We start from the raw sequence: 26,915 nt of genomic DNA, 5'->3' as shown, positions 1-26,915 counted from the left end.
GGTAACAGTGACTGCTGTATGGTAAAATTCTATGTCTTTTTACTGTAGGCTTCAAGTATGGACACCTGTTCTGAAGAAAGTGTGAGGAGAGTAAGCAAGAGAGCAAAGCTGGGAAGAAAGAGATCAAAACAGAGGAAAATGATCCAAGGGCTGGATATCTCTCCTATGAAGAGAGGCTGAGAGAGTTGGGTTTTCTTAGCCTGGAGAAGAGACAGCTACAGGAGATCTTACTGTGACCTTTCAATACTGAAAGGGAGCTTATAGGAAAGACAATGAAAGACTTTTCACCAAGACCTGTGGTGACAGGACAGGGTAATGGTCTCAAATTGAAATAGACTAGATTTAGATTAGATATTAAAAAGAACTGTTTTACCAAAAGAGTGATTAGGCACTGGAACATGTTCCTCAAAGAGACTGTGGAAGCCCCATCCTTAGAAGTGTTCAAAGCTAGGTTAGATGGGGCTTTGGGCAACCTGATCTGCTATAGGACATTGCTTCCCATGGCAGGGTGGTGGACTAGATGATTTTTAAAGGTCCCTTCCAACCCAAACTATTCTATGATTCTATGATTGCAGCAAGAGTTGGTCTTCACGGCAATGGGAAATATAAGTCTATGTACATGTATAGAGATCATTCTTCATAGGGATCATTCATTCTCTGATCAATGGCATAAATTCAGATTTTGTTTTACAGCTGGACAGTAAAATCAATAAATATTAAAATGGAGTTATAGAGTATTGAAGTTTAAGGGAAAAAAAAAAAAAGTCACCCTTCTCTACCTGTAAGCAGCAAAAGTTGAAGGCCATCTCTCCAGCCTACTGAGCCTGAACTGAGCAGCTGCAACAACACAGGGAAGACCAAAGGTAGACACAAAAGATATAGTTACCTTGAGGTAAGGTGAATAAATAAATTCATTTAGCAGAAATTAATTCACAACAATCATTTGGTTCCTTCAATTTTGCTGTTCTTCTAGAACTTTTTGTGGTTGCATAGTTTTTGATTCCAAAGTCAAGTAGTTTTTACTTAATTCTTATTTCCAGTTCCCAAATTTCACCCTAGCTGATTAGGATCTTACTTTGTCTCTACCCACTTCCATCTTACTTGGGAAGGAAAGAGGTTTGGGGAGGGGGAATGGAGAGAGAGGTCATTATTTGCTTTTGCGAAATCACTGCTTATTGCTACAAGAATGTCTTTATCCTCGCTAATACCTTCCTAGCTCTGATCCTGCAATTACTTACACTTTTCCCATTTTATCCAACCAAGTGGTTTCACTGATTTCAGGGAAATACTCACATGGACAACTGCTCTTAGGACTGAAGCTCTGAGCAGTAGTTGTCAAGGGCATTGTGCATTAGTGAGCTGTGAAACAAGTCCTTAAGATGTGTACCACTCTTCAGTTGTGAGATAAAGCAGCCATATTTTATGCCTATTTATGTTACTGAGAATTTATCATAAAAACATTTGAAAAAGATTTGCAGTTTTCAGGTTATAGCTATAATGCAGTATGAAATTTTGTCTTCTTGTCTAGAAAGCAGTAAAAATTTTGGTTAGCCAAAGGACATGTATATCTTGGAAGAAGCAAGATTACAAACTGGCATTTCTTGGCTTGAGTTAACATTCTTTAATCACCAGACCATGTTGTGGCTCCACTACATTGGGTTCTTCCTGAATGCAATAAAACAGTCCTGCCATTCATAAGAAAATCACTCTTTCCACAACATTTGCCAGTAGTTTAAATTACACTAAACTGGCACTCAGGAGCTGTGTGTATTCAGTCCCTGCCCTTGCTAGATTTTCCCTATATGGCCTTGAGCAGAACATTTGATCTTTGGCTTGAATTTCCTTGTTAAAAGGTAATAATAACATTTATTCTTCACTATTTTAATATTTTTTTCTTATTTTGGAAAATCTTTGGGACAGGGATTATTTCAGTCCATTGGGATAATGGGACCTCTTCTTCATATGGGCTTTTAGATAATAACAAAAAATAACTATAACAATATAACAGTAGTAATAATAATCCCTTGCTATTCCCAGAGGAAAAAAAAAAAAGAAGAAAAAAGAAAAGAAAAGAAAAGAAAAAACTAAGCATTTTTGCTTCAAGATAAGACATATGGCTTTGAAGCTAAAAATAAAAATTAAGTCTTTTTTCTTGTGTGATAATCAGTTAATCCCTGTTAGTAGCCTGATAGTTTATGGACAAGACTAGACATGAAAGTGTTTTCTTACTAGTAAACTAGGAGGTTTATTTAAACCATAAGGTTCATTTTCCTGGAGTTCCCGTAACAACCTATGAAGAAATAAATGATCGCATCATATGAAAATTCACAGTAGCCTGGTTGTTTTATTTAGAACTAGTGAAAAAATGTTTGCTCTAAGTGCAATGTAAACACCCTTGCAGGGTATTTTTTTTTCATCTATAATTACTTGACTAGAGTATATAAAAGTCTGGATTACCTTTTTTTTTTCTTTTTTTTTTTTTTGTCCTTTTATTGATAAAACTTGATGTTTCTATCCTTAACTAGAAATGTCTTGCCTCCTCATGTTTATGCAAAACAGAATTTTTGGAAGAGAAGGAAAAAAGAGGTACTGTAACATCAGAAGGAAACATCAAAGGACTAGTGGCAACATCTTAAGGCTTTTATCAAAGTAGTGAGGGAATGCATTAAAGCAACAATATATGTAGCTTACAAATGATAGGACTATCAAACTCAACAGCATGTCTGATGAACATAGAGGACATGATTTACATGCATTCTTTGTTTTAAAATAAAGACTCAAACAGTGGTTTTGCTTTCAAAACTGTAAGAGAAAAAATAAAATAATAAAATAAAATAAAATAAAATAAAATAAAATAAAATAAAATAAAATAAAATAAAATAAAATAAAATAAAATAGACAGGTCTTTAGGAGGTGTCAATCGATACAGCTGCTGTGGAGTCAAAGACAGCCAAGCCCATTTACATGTGATGATATGTTGGAATTTTCTAAATTTTAAAGTCAGTATCTTTAATATAAATAAAAATATACAGGTCATTTTATTCCTTTCTACTTTTATGGCTGTCTGAGGTTTGGGGAACAGAGCACCAGAATCTGGACTAATAAAGTATAACTCTAGCTCTAGTAGCTCAGAGCAAGTCTGTTATGAAATAGTGGAGTGTATCCACAAAATATCTTTTTGTCAACCCTACTTCCCAAATATATTTCAGGAATCTCTAACTTGGCTTTACTTATCAGGAAACTGTTATTTGTTGTTTCCTATTTATCCCTGAAGCTTTCATTTTAAAAGCTGTTTGTAGAAGTAGCACAGCCAACACCATGTGGTAAACTACAGATCTAAATGAATCATACCCAGTCACACCTCAACCCTAACCCCAACCCCTGTGTGGAACACAGCTGCCTGTTCTGATTAAATTTATGGCTTTTGCAGTCTGCTATAAGAAAATATACGGATCATGAAATTACCCCTGGAAGACACAGCCTCTCTCCCACTTCTTGCAGTAGTAGTCAACTACGAGTTACAGCTAAATCCAAACCTAGACACCATGACTTCTGATCCCTGCTAGGGAACCAACTGCTCCTAATTTTTTGCTACTGCTCGCTGCTGTTAATATGCAAAAAGTCTTCATGCACTGGGGAGTCACAACTATTGACCAGTTTTACAGCTAAGGTACCTGAGAGTCCATACAAAGCCAATTCAGGTGTAGCTGGGATTAAAACCCAGTTCTGTAATACACATCTATTTTAAAAGCCTAGTCTGAGCCACATTGTCACACTGAGATTTAGAAGGAAGCCAGCCCATTGTAGCAGCTAGACAACATACAGAAATGCTTGGGAATATGCATATGGAATTTCCATAATAAGTGATCCGACTATTTAGTTAATGAGAAGAGTACATGCTTTTTTAAATAAATAAATAAATAAATAAATAAAAATGTTCTGGGTCTAGTTCTTGCAAATTTTTCCTTCTGGATCATTATTACAACAATTACATTTGCTGGAGCCACTAAACCCTGGTCAGGCAGGACGAGAGAACAAATAAATGTTCAGCATCACTCTCCTCCCTCTGTAGGTCTGCTTCACCTCCCAGTGATGTGTCACTGTGTAAGATGATGTATGGATTTCAGATGATTTCTATTGATTTGCAGCTCTTACAACATGTTATGTGGATCTGCAGGCTGAAAGTTCATAGGAAGCTGCTAATTCATGTGGAGGTGAAAAGCAATGGGTAAAAATCAGCATAGGACATGGAGATAATGGATAGAATCACAAATCTCAGCTGCTGGAGTTTTACTGGAAAGTGCTGAATGTAGAAGAAAATCTGTCAATTTGTCTTCACTGTGTTGTTTCTATTTTCTTTTGAAAATGGCATTCTCCTTGTCAGGATGAGAAGTGAGTAAGGGTGTGTTTGAGGCTGGCAGAAGCTGGCCCACATCACCAGAGAGCAGAAGAATATCTTGTGGCAGGAGGCCAAAATTCACAGAGTAGTTATTATTCTTGAAAGCATAACTTTGGAGCTCATGGGAAACCCAGAACATTTGCTTATATATGGATAAGGTCCCCAGGCTGATTAGTGCTCACTACAGCAGAGAGTTATGGCTTTCTTTTTAATAGCTCTTCAGTGAGCCCAACACAAGATGATTTTTGTCCATTCTAACTTTCTCATCGAAAGATCTCCAAGCTCTCCATCCATTTCTGCTACTTCAAAATATCACCAGGCCAAAGCTGTCTATTAACCTTATTATTATTAATTATTTATTGCATTATAGCAGCAGTGGCAGAGTATAAGCAAAGAATGAAACTGGGCTCCAGCCCATCACTATCACTTTTCTCTTCCGTCTTGGCAGACCAGCACCTGCAACCCTCTTGATCCACGCAGCTGCACTGCACACACGTTCAGTAACCATGTTGCTCCTAGGAGCCTGTGATGTACTACAAATTCCTCATGGCATGCATTTCACGAATTCAGAACAAAATTTCAGTCTCTGCCCCATGTCGCTAGTTGCTCAGGAGGCACAATCAACCAATAGTTATAATTACCGTCTTTACAATGTGTCAGATTTCCTGCTTTTTTGAGCATGACTGGAAATTTTTGAGCTCCTGGAGTGCAACTCTGATTTTGAAATAAACTCTGAAAGTCTTGTTTCTGTAATACAGATAAAAATCCAATATATAAAAACCTCTTTGTAAAAAACGAGGTCAAAAGGGCTGAGAAATTTGACAAACACCCATTTTTGTCTATCTATTGGAGAGCTAGATTAGGATCTCACAGATTTATGAAAGAAGTAATAATAAATACAGCTCTGAACTAACAAGAAAGAGAGCAGAAGCGAGAGACTGGGAATACACATTCAGTACTGATTAATTGCCTTGCTGTATGGTCCTCTGTGCTTGTGGGAAGTCATGTTTTAGAAACATTCATGCAGATATCCAGCAGAGAGCATGATACTCTTTTCAGTAGGCTTACACATACACCTGCAAATGCTAATGAAATAATGTCAACTTTTTATGAATATTCAGAGTGCTTTTGTTAATAAAAAAAAAAAAAGAAGGCATTAGAATAGCTAGCCATTATGTAGGCTGGCACCAACTGTTCAACTGTTCTAACAGAAAAAAAAATAATTGTGTGTGAATTGTACTGCTCATGAAAGTGAGACAGATAGAAGAAGGGAGGCAGACACTGCAACATTTGCATCCCATCTCAGGCTCCACCTGGAACATCACAGTTACTCAATTAGTGGGGCTTTACAGTCCACACCACCTTATGCAGCATTTGCACAATAGCAGAAAGAGTCTAAGAACCAGTTAATATACTCAGACAGTTTTTCCAAATCACAGCAGGTTTGTAGACCTACATCTTTCAGTGTAGGAATTCTGAAACAATAGCACGCTTTAAAGGTTGGACCTGGCACTTAGGGTCATGGCTTAGTGGGTGACATTGGTAGTAGGGGGATGGTTGGACCAGATGAACTTAAAGGTCTTTTCCAACCTTAATGATTCTCTGATTCAAATAGATTAGGACAAAAATATACATATATTTGTGTCCATTTATAGGTTAGTTTAGATCTAAATGGCATGTAAATGTCATGTAAAGTTTCATATTCTTGCAATGAATACATCAAAATGGATGCATTTTCTAAAAAATATGGTAAACATAGAAAGGAACAAGATGTGGCTCCTATTCTTCTGTAGAAAGCAGAGTACATGAGCTCCTGCCTGAGGGGGGGAAGGCTGTCTAGCAATCTCAATTGCCCCACAAATGATGGTGGTTTTCATTTTCAGATGAAGGAAGTCTGAATTCAGGTCCATAAAGGAATTTAAGACATCATACAGCTGAGGAGTCAGTGCCTAACTTGACATCTGCTACACCTTTGCTCCTTCCAAATGAGAACTCTTTCCCTGAGCATAAAGCAAGGGCAGACAGACATTTAGAGCATTCAGGAAATTAATTTAATATATTTTTCTAAATGGATCTTACACAGTGTTCAGAATTACTCCTCATGACTGACCAAACTGAATTAAGTTGCAACAACATAATTATGCAATCATCTTTCATACCAAAAATCTAATAAACAATTCTGTATAAATCAAAGTGTCTATTATTATTGATGGCTTTTTCTCTTATTCTGACCTTTTGCACAAATACCGTTCCTGTACAGGCCCTCTTTTCAGATCCAGCACTACCATGACATTACATTCTTTAACTGGAGATAACAAGGCTGTAGGACAGGCCTTTACTCAGCTGTAAAGGACAAAATATCCTTCCCATCTTCCTGTCCAGTAAAGAATAAGTAACTGAAATAATAACTTTAAATGGTACCTTATAGACATATATATAATAGACAAATACATATGCAAGAAATTGGCCTTCTTCCTTATGTATACCTTCGTATAGACAGGCAAACACACACACATAACTTTTAGAGCAGGAAAAAAAAAAAAAGAAAAAAAAAAGCTTGCAGTTTATCTCAAAACTCTCTGTATACTTGAGTTTCTTATCTCATTATATTAATTGGTCTTACTGGTTTCCACATGTATTTTTACATCCTTAAATGAAAAAGTGAGTTCTGTTATGATTACTGACATTTCTAAACTATCTTTTCCTTCAAAATGAGAAAAAGGTCTGCTTTTTTTGTGTGCTTAAAATTACAGACTTAGTTCCCTGCTCACTCTTACCACTTTTCCATCAGAAGAACTCTGTAAACAACAAAAGTGGGGCAGGAGGAACCAACCCTACTGATCAGTCCATGAATGCAACTAAGAGAACAGCAAAACGCAACATTAATGAGCATAAGACATACCTAAATAAAACACACCCAAATACCTGAAGTAAATGCACAGAACCACCAACTCCTTGTGCTATTGAAACTTTGAGGTGGGTCAGGCACTATGAAGAACATTTTAAATTCATTGTTCTTACCCAGTAAAAACAAAATGTAAAAACCTCACAGGCTGTTTTGGTACTCCTAATAAACAGACTGAAGAGACCACAATGGGAAGGAGATTTTCTTCTCTCTTGTGTAGCAAGCACACTGTTAGCCTTCGGTATTTGTTATACACTGGCTGGCACATGGAAATAACAATCCCGACATTGCTTTTGAAGTAGTGGATCAGTGCACTTCACACAGATGCAGTGGAGCAAAATATTCAGACTCATGCCCATAAAGAGGTACGCTTCACTTTTTCCTTTAAGACTTTCGGTGGAAATGAACTGCTTCTTGTAAGCACAGAAAGACACCACCATGGACAGGCATACAGGCTACCAAGTACCACAGGGAATGGCAGCTCTCGGGAACACTTCTATCTAGGTTTCTAAACGTAAGCTTAGAGGAGGAAGTTTGGAAATTAATAAATCTTAGCTCAGACGTTAAAGGTCATGGCAGACATAGCACATGAAGCTAGCATTAAATACAGGCTTCGGCTCTCCTAGACCTCTACTCATGTACGTGGGGAGTTTGTGCTTGTAATTTCTTAGTCAAAACTATACTAATTAGCATGCTAACTTTCACACATTTAAATGAAAGTCATTAGATTATTTTTGTTTGTTTAATATTTTTAAATCTAAAAATTTACATTTTTGTTTTGTTTTGTTTTAATATAACATTGATATATATAGTCAGGGAACAAAGGTCATTAAAGGAAAACTAAGTTAAGATCAGTGCCCCAAGTCAAGATCTCCTGCATCCTGGCTGCTGATTGCAACACCATGTTCTGTACAGATGCAAGTAGTTTAAGGAAATGTGAGAGTTGGTAGAAAGAGGAATCAGGTGTTGATATTTAAAAAGAAGTGTGACTGATACAGACTGACTAGAATTCCTTTGATGCTATCTGCAGTGACTACCTGGCTTTGTCACAGTTCTATGCATATTCTCGATCCCACCATTACTTGGTTATAGGATTGCAATAGTCAAGTAGTTTGTTAGGAGTTCTTATTACATTATGTTAACCTGGTCTTTGTGAGAATAGCTGAAGTATCACTTCTATCAATTGTAATGGTATTTTCTAAAGGCATTTATGTAATTTGAAGAACACTTTGTCATATCCCATCATCAGAACAAGAAATCTGTATTCCATGCCCACGCTGGATCGCTCATCTTTAGATGCCCAAATTTTATGGCAGCAAGTAGACATAGATTCCTAAACATACCCTAGGCATCTTTGTGGATCTGTGTCTTAATCCTGTCTCATGAATTAAATATATATGTCTCTAATCAAAGTTTGGTTTGTTGAATTAACCTTAAGTTCCTAAGGGTTTTCTGAGAAATGAGGCTCAGTTTAGGCAGCTTAAGCTAACAAAAAAATGAGAAAAAGTATTTCAGCGTATATACTTGTCGCAAACAGTGACCGTTTTCAGGTATTCAGAAAAAGGAAGGGAAGTTATATATCACTTGAGCAACTGTACAGCCAATCCAAATGAAGGGATTCACTGAGCTCAAGAGTCAGTGACTAGCAACTCCCAGATGAAAGTCAGTGACTGTGAAACAGGAAGCTCTGAACAGGAGCTCTCTGAAAATGTTTTACTTTAATGTTCCATGACATTTCACTTATGAATATTCCTCACTCGTACAAAGTCTGCCCATCTGCAGTGACGAATTCCACAGGTGTATATAGTTATGTTCACAAATCTTAAATAACAAAGCTTATATGATATTTTTAATTTTCTCGACAGTTCTCCTTGCACCTGCTTGATGAAAAGGAGATAAAAAGCAGTGGTACTCCCAGAGTTTCAGTAGCTGCTGAATATGTATGTCTTTGAAGGTATCTTATTTAATTTTATTTAATAAAGTTGTTGACATATTTTCCAAATATGAAACCATGATTGTCTTCATTGTCACAAGCTCTGGGCACTGTTCCCTAACATACAAATGTAACAAATTCTCCTCAGCTAAAAATTAAAATAAAATCTATTTGCAATGGTATGAATTCAGAAATAGCGATGTGGAGAAAAATAACCAAGCCAATAGAATTAACATGAAAGAAGATCTTTAAAATTGAAGTCCTGTGGGGGGAAAAAAATAAATAATGCTTGTGCATAAAAATAGTCATCTTTAAACAATATTCAAACAAACAAAATAAAATGTTTCAATTATTTTCTGACATAAATAATTCTGGTAATTCTAAAAATTGAATTTACAAGAATTAAGTTTTATCATTATGTATGAGGTTACATTATTAAATGTAACAGGAACTCCACAGTTTGCATCTAACCCTGTAGAAAGGCTTTTTATCATTTAAATATGATTTGGAGGAGACGGAGGCTCTCCTGCACATGACTGTGTGCTATTTCATCTTTAATTTAACCCTTTGAGCATTTTGCAGAATGAACATGAGTTGTGAGCATCAAAGTAAAAGATAAATTTGATTAATTCAGTTTCGTTAGAAAGTAGGAATATTTCAACTTGCTATCATGTTAGTAACTATAAAGATAAACTAAAATTCCTGTTGGTGTTTATAATTGGTTGGACATCTTTTTTCAAGTACTTTCCTGTAAAGCACAAGAAGCTGCAGAAGCTGTCAATCAAACATCTGAAGGCTCTAGGGTAACACACAGAGTCACTTTAACCCTAGGAGACACAGGCACTCCCAGAACGATTTATTCCTTGGGGGAGATAGACAGTATTTAATTTCTGGCTTCCCTCAGGGATTCATTTAAGAAACAGTGACTTCAAACCTTAAGCCTTTGGACGTGCCAGACAGCTCATGAGTACTCTGAAGAAGCCCAACATCATCCACTCTGAAAGATCAGAAACCTCTCCCAAGTGCTTTGGCACACTTTTAACAAAGTCAATACCAGCTGCCCATGGTTGCTATGATGGACCAGGAAGCAGCTCCTCTTTGTATGGTACTGGCTTCACACCTGTTCACCACCCACTCAGATACCAGCAGTGCGTAATCACAAGGAGACTGGCAGTGGGAATTATGAACCTAAAGGTTCTGCAACATTTACAGACAGAGAACTTGAAAATTTCCCACACTGCAGTGGAAAGGCCTTGTTTTATCATCATTAAATATATTACTGCCAATGAGCTAAAGATGCTATCAATTATATGGTCTTGGAATTATCTTAAATAAGTAAGGTAAATGATCACCCATCTTTGTATGCTGGTCACATTCGCTGAGATCATAACTTGCTGTAACTCATTGTTTCATTGAATCCTGAGACACTGTAGCTGAATATCTGGATCCCTTCAATTAAAATTTATATGGCATCATAATTTATACAAAAATTTCATCTGCCTTTACTAAAGTTCTGCAAGAAACATAGCTTAACATTAGCCAGTGAAACCAAACAGAAGCCACCCCTTGTTTGAGTTGATACTGGACTCTAAGAAACAGTAGTCTGAGTCATGCCATTGTTGCTCACAGTCATTATTTTTTGCTATCATAAGTTTAGATTTTTTTTAATAGATGCCAAGCCCAGAGATTGAATTTTGGTGAAAGTTAGCACACAATAAGAAGAAGAAGAAAAAAAAATTAAGTTTTAGAAAAATTATTTTAGAACAGAGAAGCAAAATTTACTTGATTCACAGATTAGATTTTAAGTAAGGATCCAGAATATTGATGTTTACTAAATTTTATCAACGTATTTCTTTTCATTTCATTTCATTCTATAAATCATTCCTAATTATCATGTTTTGGGTCTCCCATTCATGTTTCTGTTGGGTGGTGAATTGCCAGGGTTTGGAATTATTTCCGGTTTGTTTGTTTTCTCTCCTTTTTTTTTTTTTTTTCAAAAGTGCACCTCTGAAAACCAAACCAAAGTAGAAGAATATTTCATATTTATCAAGCATACTGATTGTATCTAGCCAATAGAAATTGAGAAGAGAAAAAGTTCAAAGTGATCTGAAAGGTCTTTCCACATTTCCAACCCACAACCCATTAGCTACAGATTGTAAATTTCCCCTTACGGCACTGTCATCATTAGTTCAAACAAGAAGAAAAAATAAAGATATCTTTGTTGTCATACATATCCGTATATCCCTGTGGCCATTTTCAAATTTCTACAAGTGAGATCAGCTGCAGTAAAAGCAGTGGCTGAACTGTTTCGTAGTGTACCTGCATTTATCTCTCTGTATCTGTGAAACTGGCTGCCAGACTGGCTGCAAAACAGGCTGTACTTTTTTTGAGGGTCTGATTATCTTGCAAAACTTCAAGCACTTCCTTTTTCAGATTGTACTGTAAAGTGTGAGACATCTCTTCTCCTTCCTTCTCCCCATCCCCACCCCCAAACTTTCAGCTATTGCTTAAAATAAGCTGAACCAGGAAGTTTGGAGGAGCATGCCAAAACAAATAATAGACTTTAGATTAAAATGAATCCAACATAAATGATGAAGAACTTTGTCTCAGGACTAGGGTGTATTCCCATGCAGTGAGTGAGGTGCTGGGTCATCTGGGGGTGATTCTTGCCTCCTCTTTGTGGCATCTTTCTTCTGCAACTCTTTTGTTTGCCATCCCTAGATAAACAGTAGATTCTTCAGGGCAAGGCCTATTTCTTGCAAACCTGACAGGATTCATCTTGCCAAAATTTAGAGACTTCTAATTTAGACATTTCCACCTAAGATGATCCTCTTACTGGAGAGAAATCTCCAGGAGATGATTCGTTTGGCCTGCCAAAGACAGCTACCTGGAGATAGCACAGAGGTCTCCTGAGTTTTCTCCTCTACTCTATTTGTTATAAAGGCAACCTGACATTAGAAACTCAGGCTAACACATCTGACTTCTGGACATGGACATGAGAGCAGATGAAGTCTCATTAATATAGTAGCCAGTGAGGCTGTTCGAATAAATAATAGAACTCTAAGAAAAGTTTTATTTGAATTTGTTTGAATTTGCTTTAGTTGAACAGATTTACTATTCATTTCAAAGTCACAATTCATTAAACACCCAAAAGGGGGAAAATTATTTTGTGCTGCAACATCTTGTCTCATTCCCTGCAGCCTTTGCAGCCATGTAGGCAGTGAAGAGGGGGATTCCGCTTATGCACAGGTGTGCAGCTGGATTGAACACCCTCTGAAGAAGTCAGGCTTTGAAACATCTTGTGAAAATTAGGAAAATGACAAGTATTTCCTACAGCATGTATAACCTGAGACTTGAGAGGTGGCTGCTCCTTAGCCTACACCTTTTTTTTTTTTTCCTGAAGAAACATCAATCCAACAGGTCTTGTTGGGTTGACCTATATAGTCATAGCCAAGATGAAATGCCAATAGATCTCAATGTGTCTGGCTGCTTGATCAGCAAGGGTCTTTTTTCATGGCTGTGCCTGTTTTTGCAAGTGCTCCTTTACTGAACCATGGTATAATTATTGCTTGCATGACAGAGATTGTTCAGTTCCCAGCCTACTGCTGACAACAGCCTGCAGCCACGTGCTGCTTCCCCTGCCTTCACAACTCAGCAAAACCTGTCCCATCGGAACAAGGCCAGTCACAGGTGGATGTGACCACAACATTGCTGAACCCAGATAATTTGCCATGCAAATGGCCAACATATTCATAAAGTTACAAGAAGCTGCCAAAAGTAACAGAATGACCATTAAACATAACCCTGGACCTCTGCCTACTTGCTGGCCACTTATACTGCTTCAAGGCAGCTCTGCAACATTCCAGTGACACAACTCTCCCAGGGACATTCCCTTTCTTTTTCAGTGCAGGGATAACAATGGCGAGGCAAAATTTGTGTCTTGTGTCTTGTCAGTGCAGCTCTGGAAAGGTGAAGCAACTTAGAGTGGTGATTTATAATACAACATACCAGGGCAAAACACAGTTCGAGGACAGGCTTGTTTTTTACTGACCTGGCTTAGTCACTTGCAATGAACACCTTTGTTTTCTTAAATGCATTTGCATTTACAGTTGTGCACACTATCATGTCTGCATTCCCCCTGCAGGGGCAGTTATCTGAGAGCAGAGCACATAAGTGTTTCTCTAGTGTTAATCCCTAAGACTGGTGGTCAGTGATGTCTTCTCCCACTCAGCAAAGGTGCTGAGCGATCTTGAGGTTTGGGAGCACACAGTATGTCAATATGAAGAGAAAAGAATGGCTCAGACCAACCTTGTTACCATATTTTTTGCTATATTTTTCTATACAAATGCATGCGGATTCCAGAATATTAGTTTTGGACTTAATGAGGGATTTGTGTCCTTCTTAAGTCCTTGTCCCCTTGTTAAGTTTATGTCTAAAACAGATGGGCTGATTGTTCTGTGTTTAGATCTTTTTTCTCCACACTGACCACAGGCTTAGGCCTGATGTCAAACTTTTTAGAATGGCTCAGATAAGATGAGATAACTAGGAACAGCTTTTAAAACATGGCTTGGGATAAAACTTTTTTTTTTTAAACTTACCTTGATTTAAAGTTAGACAACTAAGTTAGTGTTCAATTCTGCCAGTTGCCACAGAAGTGCCAGAATACGTATAGCTGTATAGCTCTAACAGAACAGATATTTACTTTGGTGACAAATTATGCATTTGAAATATTCTTCACAAAAGTGATTCAAGAATGCCTCACTGATCCTATTATAGACCACGCTCTTAAATCACTTTCAGGGTTTGAAAATTCATCTATATTTTGGACATCTGAATTAGAGACATTTGTCCATGATCATGGAGTCAAAAAGACCATGTATGATTAAATTCTTCAGATACCAAGTAGTAATTATAGGTTTGAGGGAGAGAGGAGTGTTACTATTTTTTTTTTCCTTAGATCAGTGGGTTTTACATTCCTTTTCATTGTGGACAAATTGTCTATGCTTAGAAGAAAGTGTTTATGGTATAGACTTTAAGTAAGAATGAATATAGATGTCCATATATCTATACACATGGATTAAATATTTGTACATACATGATTGTTGAAGTCCCTATAGTGCTATAATTATTTCATAATTAAACATAAAAAGGGTGAGGGGGGTGGGCAGTACATAATGGGAAAGTGGTGTGCAGTAAATTTTATTTGAATATGATCTTGTTCCAAACTTGTCAGCCAAACTTCCAATGAACTCAACAGAAGCTTTGTGTAAATAAGCAGTAAAGAGCATGTACTGTTTTATGCACTACAACAAATTTAATTTTAGAAAATGGGGAAATGGAATCTTAGTGTCTCTTCAGAAAGCAGTATATTAAGTCAATAGTCCAACTTAAACCCGGTTAGCTGTGGTGCAATTCTACAGTTATAGAAGTACAATAGCTGAATTGTAATGCAGTCTAAATCCAGATGGCATTGAAAAATATCACATTAACCAACCAGTTCCTGTCAAAAAAATAAAAAATAAATAAACCACACTGCAAGCCTGCAAGTTCAATGAAAGCTAAAATATGAGCATTAAAATTGATTATTAATGTCTATACAGTTAAGCCCTGTTGTGCAGTTGCTGCTCTCTCAGCCCAAACATGGGGCTGGGTGCACAAGCTCTCCCCAGGGCTGCCACTACCTCTGCAATGCCCTGCTCTTGTTTCTGTGGTTTCTGAAACCAGGCTAGACCCTGCCAGCTAGTCTTCCCTGCTTCTGAGAAGCAAGACAATCCCCAAAGCCAGATACATTCCTTACTCACCCTAGTTCCTTACCCATGCTGTGGGTGATAGAAGTGGCTGGATGGAAGAAGGTCAGTAAGGCAGAGAGGAGAAACCACCCCGGGTTTTACAGATCCTGCTTCCCTCCCTATGAAGGGTGGGGACAAGGTTTGCTTCTTAAGGAACTACGAGAAATTCAATTCTATATTTGACTTTCTACAACTGCTAAAGACAATTGCTCACAGCTAAGTTTTGTAATATCACCTTCATCTCACAAACAAAACATTTTGGTTAGAAGCAAGCTGGAAAGTTTAGCTATTACTTTAACAGATTTAAAATTCTCAGAAACATATTTGAAAACCAGCCCCAAAAGCTATAACGTAATTATATTCCATGTACCAAGACAAAATTAATACGAGATGAGATGACTCTTTCATCACAGCAGGCAGACTCAAGAAAAAAAAAGCCCTGAATATGGATCAAGGTTTTGGGTATTTAAAAGGGCAACTCAGGTGTATGTGGTTTTGAAGACATGTTTATCTTGGATTGAGATTGAAAAGTTCTGTAATCAGGATAGGGTCTTGTAATGCAATAATTTCCTCCAAATTATGAATAACTTGAAATCATACCACATACCCTGAGCCTTTTTTTTTTTTTTTTAAATAGTGCCTATATGCTAAAGCCTTGAGGGAGTCAATTTTGTCTCTTTTTAAGCACAGTTTTTATAACTGCTGTAACTGCTATGAGGGAATACTTTCAAAAATGGATTTATATCCCTGAGTCGCCTTTGGGAAGCACCCATTCTCTCTCACACTGCATTAGTCCCCATGAAACATGAGTAAAGGATTCAACTAAGCCTTTGTGAGAGGTGAGAACTAGGATACACAAGAAATGATAGACAGCGAGCTGCAACTAGTGACTTATTTTCCTGTTTTAATTATCTTTACTTGAAAGATGATAAAATACTCTGAAAGATCTTACAGTCACAGTCAAGTTTAGGGTGTATTGAACAAAACAAGAGCAATGCAGCTGAGGTTCAAACAGCAGCTCACAATTTGTAGTAATAATACTGAAAGAAGTTAATAGTGCCTCTGATCTCATCACAAAGAGGCCTCCATTCAAAAACAAAAACAAAAACCATGATCTCCCACAGTATTCTGCAGAAGCTGGCAGCCCATGGCTTAGACAGGTACACTCTTTGCTGGGTTAAAAACTGGCTGGACAGCTGGGCCCAGAGAGTGGTGGTGAACAGGGTGAAATCCAGCTGGCACCTGGTCACCAGCGGTGTTCCCCAGGGGTCGGTGTTGGGGCCCATCCTCTTTAATATCTTTATTGATGATTTGGACGAGGGAATTGAGTGCACCCTCAGTAAGTTTGCAGATGACACCAAGTTGAGGGGAAGTGTCAATCTGATGGAGGGTAGGAAGGCTCTGCAGAGGGACCTGGACAGGTTGGTTCGATGGGCAGAGGCCAATGGGATGAGGTTCAACATGGCTAAGTGCTGGATCCTGCACTTTGGTCACAACAACCCCATGCAGTGCTACAGCCTTGAGGGAGAGTGACTTGAAAACTGTGCAGAGGAAAAGGATCTGGGGGTGTTGGTCGATGCTGGCCTGAACATGAGCCGGCAGAGAAGTGGAGGCTCAGGGGAGACCTTATTGCTCTCTACAGGTACCTGAACTGAATTTGTGGGGAGCTGGGGTCGGCCTCTTCTCACAGGTAACTAGTGATAGAACTAGAGGGAATGGCCTCAAGTTGCACCAGGGAAGGTTTAGGTTGGAAATGAGGAGACATTTCTTCTCAGAAAGAACAGTCAGACATTGGAATGGGTTGCCCAGGGAGGTGGTGGCATTCACCATCCCTGGGGGTGTTTAAGGAAAGGTTGGAAGTGATGCTTGAGGAGGACATGGTTTAGTGGATGATACTGGTTGCAGGGGGATGGTTGGACCAGATGATCTTGGAGATCTTTTCCAACCTTAATGATTCTATGATTCTGTGAGTAAAATTCATGGGACCTATGCTTGCCTTCCCTCGAGATCTGATCTGGGTTGGGACAGTCTAGCTCCCCCCTGGGCTCTTGAAAAGCTAAGAATTCAAAGCTGTAAAAACAGACAGCCTTCACAGAACTGTTTTTTGGTTTGGTTGGTGGGTTGGTTTGTTTTTTTGTTTTCATGAGAATACATTTCTGGATGACATAATCGTCATGGAGGTGATCACAGTGGCAATGGGGATAAAGGTGGACGGTCTGGCCTTAGGTAAGAGAGGAGAGATGGATAAGTCTCTTCTTGGTTGGCCACTGACATGTTGTTAGCAGATACAATATCTGATATGATCTTTGACATTGATCTTTGTGTTGGTTTTGGCTTCCACCTCACTGATTTCCATAAGAAATGGATAATCAGGACTCTTCTTTGGCATCTTGGTGCCAACCAGCATCCTGCCACCATCTTCTCTGAAGTCCAGAAGTGACTCCTTATTCTTTTGATTAAGGAATGCACTTTGTGAGCAAGTACAAACAGTAATGACAAGAGATCATCTCCTTCCCTCCCCAAGCTATGAACAATTCCTTTTTTCACTATTATAGAAATGTTTAAATTAAGATGGCATTATTGTAATATTTTGCTGCTACACAAACCTTTCATCTAGCAATCTCAAAAGGCTTTGTCCTTTGAGAAGGACACCTCTAAGAGATCCGGTGATAAAGTTGGTATATAACGCAGTTTAGGATAAAACCCAGAAACCCAGATTACACTCCCTGCCATTCTATGTTTTTCTCTCTCTGACCTATTCCAGAACTTGTACCTAAGAATCTGAAAAAAAAAAAGAAACAACAAAAAACGTTTTGTTTTGTTTTGTTTTGTCTCCCAGATCCATTTAGACCATGTTTTGCTCACAGTCCTGGTAAGACACTGTGCAACGGAAAATGGGCCAAATGAAACCATATCAACCAAAGATAATACAATCACATCCTAGAAACGTCTGGATTTTGCTAATTTTACAACCTTTGAGATATTCAAGCACATAAATACCAGCCAAATGAAGACCATGCTCTAGAAAACATCCCTGTTTTAGTCAAAGACACCTAAGAGAATGCTGAAATGTCTGTTTTTCAAGGAATAGGGACTTGCACAGAAGTTCAGGACTTCCCTGACTGCAGGCCAGCCTGGAACCAGCCCCTGGTCTCTTCCTATGGGAACACTAGGCATAGAGACCTCTTTTTCAAGGAGGTCAGCATATAAAACAGGAAGTGACCTTAACCAGCCAAGACTCCCCTGTCTTTCGCAGCCTTCGTGCACTTTTTATTAGAAGGCAAGACATGGGTTATGTTCTAATTCTCATCTTCTAAACCTCCTTAAAAACCTAGAGTTGTTCCTGTTCTCACTGAAAGACAGGAACTGAGCATGTTTGAGAGACAGTACTGTCTTCTAGCTCCTCTTCCTCTGCCTTTCCCATATATGGGTAGTTCTGCCATCAAACCTAATCCATTTTCAGTGTGTAAGAGCAATTTTGATCATCAGTGGTAGAAAGTATGAGCACCCTGTGTGTTCTTGGAACACTTTCTGTGGGATAGCAAGGGTCCAAGCAACTGCACAGGCATATTCAGCTTGCTGCTGTTTCTCTGGAGAGGAGGAGTAGAGGTCAGGGCCAGGGGTAGAGCTGCTTGCAGGATAGGGGGAAGGAGGGGTGAGGAGTATCCTTCTGCCACTTCCAGGAGAGAAGAGAAAAATGGGGTACCCACGTGAAAGGATGGCTTCAAAGGGGACCAGAACCTAAATCCCTGCCTGGGATCCAGACTTGCATCCAGATGCTAAAATCAGATTTCTTACACTAAATAAAGACAGACCTTCTTTCCTATTCACATAAAAGGAAGATGTTTAGTTAAGCCTCACCTAATAAGTGCACTGTGATACCCAAAGTGAGAATAGTGCTTTTGCCTGCGAGAGCAGCTGCTCTTTTATGGAGGTTGATAGGTGAGAAAATGGAAAAGTTTTACATTTCATTTAAAATTGAGCCACATAGCTTTCTAAATCAATATCAGTGCCCTCAAATCTCAGACCAAAAAGTACCTGTCAAAGGAAAAGAATGACTGTTCTCATCATCCTAGCCATCAAAGTTATTTTGATCAAGTCTGTGTGTATTTTTAATAACGATTTTCCTCCTCTCCTAAAGTCTTGTTATTCACTTGATGGTAAAATTATACAAAAGAAGAAACTTTATGAAAAAATATAAGAACCTCTGGGACAAGATCAACCAGTATTTTGCCAACACAGGATCTTGAATTATATGTGTGATAGAAGACACTGTATTACTCTTCATAATAGAAATATTTTAAAAAATATTTATTTTAACAACATATAACAGAGGCAACACTAAAATAAATACTTGTTTGCAAATTGCTTCTTTGCCATTTTAAAGTTTTTTGTGAAGATATATTTAATGCACCCATGTTCCCAGGTGAGCAGATGGAAAAGTCTCCCTCTGCCACAAAAAAAAAAAAAAAAAAAAAAAGCCTCCATAAGAGCTAGAATTTGAACTTAAGAGAACAACAATCCTAAAATTGTTTCAGAGTGTTTCTTATACTCGCTAAGTCATGCTGAGGTTTACACAAGAAACCAGCTGGAATCAGGGAAGGGGAAAAGCAAACATTCTAGCATTCTTTTTCACACTATGCTTGTAATATCAGTGCTGAGGAGTATCTTACTATAAGTATTAAAACTTTACAAAAAAAAATACATATATGAAGAAATGTTACTTAGAATTTATCAAAAACAACTATTCAGTTTAGAAGATGTGTTACTGAAGTTTTGCTTTTCCAAAACCAAAACACTTCTGTTCATGGCATGGGCACATTACAGATAGTTATGGATTCGAATGAATGGATCTGTATGACAGAAGATAATAGCATAAAATTAATACATACGGGTCTGTGATGACATTATTTTAAACAGTAAGAGTGCATTTAAAGTGGTGCTACTTTTGGTTATGCATTCTATTTATGGTTGTATTTATACACTTGTAAATCATACCTTGGTCTGAATATTTCACATATCATTGTTAATCTCAGAAACATGTCCGAAATCAAAATTAAATGCCACAAATTTTATCAGGAACTTTATATTTATTATTATTCAAGATTTTAGTTTATGATTTCAGAGCTACAAAATATGGTGCTCCTGAAATGAAATTCTGGATTAATTTTGTTCAAGGTATTTCAAAAAAACAGTGATACAATGGAGATCAAAATCTGACCTGTGACACCCGGACAGACCATAATTATACCAGCAGATGCCTTCTAACAGACTTATCAGAGGTAATGGGAAGATTTTAGATTGGTGCCCGTAAGATTATGTGGCACAATTTGATGATTTAAATATTTATGACATTTTACATGTTTGCTGTGAACCCACATTCAAAATAGTGTCTTTTAACTTAAAGAAAAAAATAATTTTTACATCCATTTGCTCTCAAAATCATGCTTCTAGTACTTAAATCACTTCTAATGTTTCTCAAATAATGAACTAAAAGGGCAGTTTTTAACCATTAGTATATGTACTTAGTATACATGCAATTGTATTTAGTGTGATGGTAACAAAAATAATAATATATGTTACAGCCTGTAAATAGGGAGGAATAATGACGGCAAAATGAAACAGCAGAGCAAAAGTACACAACATTCATTCACTGGTGATGACTGCTAAAGAAGCTGCTATAATATTCTGCTGTTTCTTCTGTTCTTAATGAAAATTCATTCTAATTAATTAAATACATCCTCATCAGTTAAATCAACACCTTACAACAGCATTTAGATTAGAAACAAAATATAATAGTGGAGGTTCTCTTTCTGATTTTGGCCCAAATATCTTCAATTCCCCCCCCTTCCCCTCCCCCAAAATTTTTGCAGATTGGAAGATATTTTTAGGGATTAGAAATAATTAACTTTCCATTTACTGCAATGCTTCCAAAAACAGTGAAGAAAAAAAAAAAAAAAAGCACCTCTAAACTGTCTCCATTAGTATGCAAATAATGTCATGTACGTGTGACACATGATGTCAAGAAATCTATTTCATTTCTTACAGCTGAAGGAATATAATATAGATGCAGCTGCTATAAATATGGTTCAAAGTGGAGTTATACATACCTGTCCATACCAACTGTACTCCAGCATTGTAACCTCAGTGACAACCAAGTCTTAGAAAACTCAGAGCAAATTCGTGAATGCCAACAGTTTCATGTAAGAAAAAGCTTATGACTGTGTTGCTACTTTCCCTTTCCAGGGAGTGTGCTACAGTCTACAACTTTTTACTTAACCACCAGTGCTGCTACAATCATAGCTTTGTTGAAGTGTTGTGCTCTTGCAGCTAAAACCTGTTGATAATGAACCTGAACCCATTATTTTGAGTCAATGAATTGAAAGAAATAGGGCAAAGAATGAAAGCCACAGGGCCAATTACCAGCATTCTTTGATGTATTACTTGCTAGCACCCACCAAATCACTTTGTGTCTTTGTCTTGATCCCCTCTGTTATTCATTAATTATTCTGGAAGGGTTAGAGTTCAGATAGCTAATTGCACAGACAGTCTTACTTGGTGGGGATTCTCCCTACACTGACACTTTCCCCAACTGTGCCCAGCCACCTTATATTATGCCAATTAATCCAATTCTTGGCATTTTTGTACAGTCTTCCAGGTTCTTTTAAAGCTTTGCCTAAAATGTTTTCACTCAGGCTTGCAAAACAGAGGCTGAAGAAGATTTAAGAACTGGATGGATAATGTTTTACAATTGTCTTCTTCCTTCTTTGTGGAGGCCACTGGCCTTAGTGACCCTGTTTTCCTTCCCTACATGCTTGTGTCTTTATTTACAAGCATAGTGTCTAGGACTTTTATTGCATATGTAGAAATTAGAATTATTTTAGAATATGTCATTCTTCTTCTCTCTGCACATCCGCATTCTGGCTCTGTCAGAAAGGACCTCTGTTAAATTGAGAAGTATAGATCTCTTCGTATCTTAACAGAGAATTTTTAGAAATAGTTTTGTAGTTAACAAAAAGAAAAAATCATATTCCTTCACTGATTTTAATGCTTGCAATATTTGCATGTCCACAATTTCATAAGAAAAAAGGAATCATGAGAATACAAAAAATGGAAAACTTTCTGTTCTGTGAGGTCAAAGCACAGGCTCCTGTCTGCAATCTCAGTTCATTGACCTCTAATTCCAAAAAATGCACAAACAGCAATCTCTTCATTTTCATCCAAAATGGGAAAGAAGATGTCCATTTCCTAAGTTTGGCCACTAATTCTATACTTGTTATTTTGCTGACACAGATACCCACATTCCTTACTCCTACAGCTCTAGAAAAGTAGGAGTCTGGGACAAGAATGTGAGGGCACAAAACAGAAGAGGCATAAGCCAATTCACATTTAGGCACATTTAGTGTGGCCAGCAGGACTAGGGAAGTGATTGTTCCCCTGTACTCGGCTCTGGTGAGGCCGCACCTTGAGTACTGTGTTCAGTTTTGAGTCCCTTACTACAAGAAGGACATGGAGGTGCTCGAGAGAGTCCACAGAAGGGCAACAAAGCTGGTGAGGGGTCTGGAGAACAAGTCTTACAAGGAGCGGCTGAGGGAGCTGGGATTGTTCAACCTGGAGAAGAGGAGGCTCAGAGGCGACCTTATCGCTCTCTACAGGTACCTTAAACGAGACTGTAGTGAGGTGGGGGTTGGTCTATTCTCCCACATGCCTGGTGACAGGGCCAGGGAGAATGGGCTAAAGTTGCACCAGGGGAGGTTTAGGTTGGATATTAGGAAGAACTTCTTTACTGAAAGGGTTGTTAGGCATTGGAATGGGCTGCCCATGGAAGTGGTTGAGTCACCATCCCTAGAGGTCTTTAAAAGACGTTTACAGAATCACAGAATCATCTAGGTTGGAAGAGACCTCCGAGATCACCACATCCAACCTCTGACCTAACACTACAAGTCCTCCACTAAACCATATCACTAAGCTCTACATCTAAAAGTTTAGATGTAGACGTTTAGGTCAGAGGTTGGACGTGGTGACCTTGGAGGTCTCTTTCAACCTAGATGATTCTGTGATTCTGTACACCCCACTTTTTAAGTACTTCCACTGCAGGCAATTTCAGTATTTTTAGCTCCTCAGTGACTACCATGTGGCTGGGAACCATAAGATCAAGGACTCTATCTGAAAAGCAGGAAGCTAAAGAAATGTGGCAAAACTGGGTCCTCAGAGCATACTTTGAGGTTCGGTATGCACAGAACAAGAGGTTCTTTAGGAAAGTCATCAATGAGATTAACAGAAAACAGCAGTCATAAAGAGCATGCTTGGATTATTTTAAACCATAGTATTAAGTACATAAGTAATTATCCAGCTATTTAATTATTGTTTTTCAGAGAAACTAGTTTGTTTATAATATCGTATTGCAGTCATAAGAGTGCTTAATAAAATATTACCCAGAGAATGTCTTTCTTGAATTATACTGAACAGATATTACAATGAGTTAAATGTGAAATGCTGAAGTCAAAGTTAGAAAAAAAAAAAGTGATTTTGTAATAAATCTGGTTAAAAAAAATAAGCAGTGTTTTAGCACTTCAGGTGATCTAACTGCTAATCTCCATTTGCAGATAACAGAAATCCAATATCCTTCAAGCAACCAGGTCAAAAGAACAGTTCAATAATTACAGGAGTCTTATATAAGAATCTGTAAAACACCCAGGAGCATAAGGCAGCTGAGGAAGATTAAAGAAAGTTTGTTTATAGATTTCATTTTTCTGCCACAAGAATCTAAATAAGCTTAAGATAGTGTGTTTTTTTGCCTATACAGAAAGTCCAAATGGAAAGTTATTAATAATAGTTCTGTGAAATGAGTCATATTTTGCATGTATATTCAGAACCACTCAAGCTCCATCTTCAGGTGGAAGCTGTGCAAAAGATCTTTGTTAGTCTAAATAAAATGCTACCTTTGACCTCACATTTTACTCTGACCTGTTGACTGGCCTAATGCAAAACTCATCGTCCATTAATACATATTTATTAAGCATTTGTTCTCAAACTTGGTTTCATAAGCTACATTAGCATCAAAACTAAAATGATAACAAAGAATTCAGTGAAGTAACTTATTTTTACATAGTTGTGTCCAAGCATAAAATATGAATCTTACACACTCCATGACTAGACTTTTTCTCATGAAACAGACCTAAGGTTTCTTTGTCATTAATAACTTATTTAGGCAATCAAGATATTGAATTATTTATTTTCAAAGAACAATAATTTTTTAATATCTGAAAATGAAGGCAGATTATAGAAATAAGAGAATGTTATCTAATGCTAAAGCAGAAAAGCACTTTGAGACAGTGGTGCAGACTTGGGTTTGTGATACTATAGAGATAAAAGTTCAAAAGGCTGAAATATTCCCAAAGAATTATTCCTTAAAAGAGATAAAGATTTATGTCAAATCCATAAATTAGAAAACTAATTTTGGAAGAAACAGCCTCTGAATCCCTTCATGTTGCTACATATATCAGAGGGGGAGCCACCCTATACTGTTCCTCAGCAGCTGTGCGGAGGACCATCTTCATGACGTACAGGGGGCTAACAGAAGCTCTGGTCTTCTAGGATCTAACTTCAGAGAGCTGCTCACTAAAAATACTGTCCACAGATTTGCATGCAGCTGCTTTCTTCCATTGATTTCTCCTCTCTCACCTGAAGAATGCAGCTGGCATGAGTACCTGCATTGCTACTAAATTAAAGCAATATCACACAATCCCCAGCTGAAGGGGTGTCCAACCATACCTGTTTATGCTCCACTTCTGAACTACATCAGAGCATTTAAAGCATGGATGAAATTACTTCTGGGGCAAGACGGCAGAGAACAAACAGGCTCTCTGCACCAAATAATTTCTTGATGTTTTTATGAATCTCTAAATATCAGTTTTCCATACTGAAGGATCCCATCCCAAATACTTTGAACAAAGTCTAGTTTTATTAGGAAGATGTGATCATTACAGAGAGATTTCAGGACTCTCCAGAACCACCAGTATGCCTGCAAGGAGGCACTTCTAAGCCCAACCTGCTGCAGGCCTTATCAGAAAAGCCCTAAAAGCAATGGATGAGTCTGATACTTGAGCATAATGGAGAGGTTGGTTCACATGCTGCTGCCTTTGGAGTTGGATACAACCCCAGTCAGCTGCACTCCAACAGCAGATAATAATCTTTGAAGTGAGCCCCAGAGCTGGGAACAGCTCTTTATTTCAGGGAACAGCTCTTTGAGCATAGATGAAACTACTTTCTTAATTTGGGAAGCAAGACATTGCCAACAACAATTAAACAAACATACAACTTAGGTATCTGTATTGAATAATTACTGCTATCTTCTCCACTCTAGTGTTATCTTTTTTTTTTCTGTATTGCTGGATTTGACATTGAGTCTTTAGAAGTTCAAGGTATGCTTTCTGTCAGTAAAGTCCTTTTCAGCTGTACAGCCCTTAAGGAAGTGGTTCACTTATATCTGTATAATGCACACTGGGGCCCTGATCTGGTTGAAGAAACCAGAATTAGCCAATAACTTCTGACAACAACCTCTTTCAGTCATGGCTGAGGCTTCTGAAAGTGCTGCGCTGCTGAGGTCAATAGCAATGTCTGATAACTTCAGTAGGAGCAGACCAATGCAGAGGCCTTTCAGAGATTTCATCTGATGTGTGGCAGGTAAGTTTGTAAGTCTCCTAGACTCCTTTCTCTACAAATAAAGCAGTATGGAAGAATAGAAATTCATATGTGAATAGGTTTATTGCAGTTTACAGATTAATATTTAACTCCTAATTCAGAACAGTTTAATAAGGGGACTCCAAGAGCGACGATATAAGCTGAGCTTGCACTAGATATTCAGTACAGCAAAGAACAGAAATAAGGGTTGATATCCTACACGAGCAATTGCTTTGAACTTGACGCAAAGCACAAGCAGAAGCAAAACTGCTTGGAAAAAAAAAAAAACAGTTATATTCAATTAGATTCCTAACTGCATGCAGATATTGATTATGCACCCTACTGGACTTAAGCCTGAGTTTTTGACCCCTGTATAAGCTGTGCATTATTAGGCTAATACTGCCTCGTTTTCCAAAGTGGTAACAAATTAAATATCTACTCAGTAATACATTAAAGGAGATACAGTAAGGATTATAACAAACTTATTAAATTAATTTGAAATCTTGCAGTCCAAAGTTAGCTGTCTGCTAAATACAGCAAGGACATTATATGATTCGGAAACAAGTCACATTAATGCATCTTTCTTCTTTCAGTAAAGTAATTCAGAAACTGAGCTTTTTACCTGGCAATTGCATCTTGTTTTCAGATCCTCTCTCTTAGCTAATAACCAGGATATCTTATTTTAACAGTGGCAAAAGCCTACTTTTCTGCTTTTAAAATATCACCATTTGTTATGAATTTGGCCTGAACCATAATTACAGGAATTTATTGTTATTATTATTTTTAATTACTTCTCTGCATTAGAGGAGATAATGACATTTTCAATGAACTTTTTGCACTGCACAGCACTCTGATGAAGTAAATGAGGCACTTCAAGTTTTCAGAGGAAAAGGATGTCTATTTTCATGTGGGGAACATTGTAAGCATAGCAACTAAATACAAAGCCTGGCTCAAAATTCAACACACAAGTCAAAAGCATTGATTTGTTACACTGCCTTAACAACCTGCAGTACAGAAATAGACACCGACAATCAGCCCCAAAATGAGCAAGAGCTAAAGAAATATAAATAAAATATAGCAGTCACCCCTTATCTCATGACAAAGTTATATATACACAGTATAATTTGAATGTTGCATATTAACAAGCTGTTCTATATGTAGTGAAAACAATACAGTACTTCTTGCAGATTTCTGTTATACTTCCCT

The 26,915-nt window shown here is 37.7% G+C and overlaps 1 protein-coding gene across 8 annotated transcripts in view; it reads right to left on the bottom strand.

Annotated features, from left to right (window-relative positions):
- TFEC (transcription factor EC) overlaps positions 1 to 26,915 on the bottom strand; it is a 149,855-nt gene that overhangs the window by 62,901 nt on the left and 60,039 nt on the right. The window contains exons 1-2 of one of the 8 annotated variants that reach the window (XM_080556481.1): positions 15,039 to 15,247; positions 13,836 to 13,919 (exon numbers count right to left, since the gene is read on the bottom strand). The exons of 3 other annotated variants lie outside the window; for them this stretch is intronic. The gene's annotated coding sequence lies outside the window, so the exon portion shown is untranslated. Of the gene's footprint in view, positions 1 to 7,420; positions 7,547 to 13,835; positions 13,920 to 15,038; positions 15,248 to 26,915 lie in introns of those variants that run through there. 4 more of the 8 variants (XM_080556482.1, XM_080556479.1, XM_080556480.1 and 1 more) reach the window with 4 other exon arrangements.

This window comes from Anser brachyrhynchus (genome assembly GCF_964034855.1).
Source record: "Anser brachyrhynchus genome assembly, chromosome: 1".
NCBI classification, from domain to species: domain Eukaryota; kingdom Metazoa; phylum Chordata; class Aves; order Anseriformes; family Anatidae; genus Anser; species Anser brachyrhynchus.
This window is presented reverse-complemented; position numbering and strand designations above follow the sequence as displayed.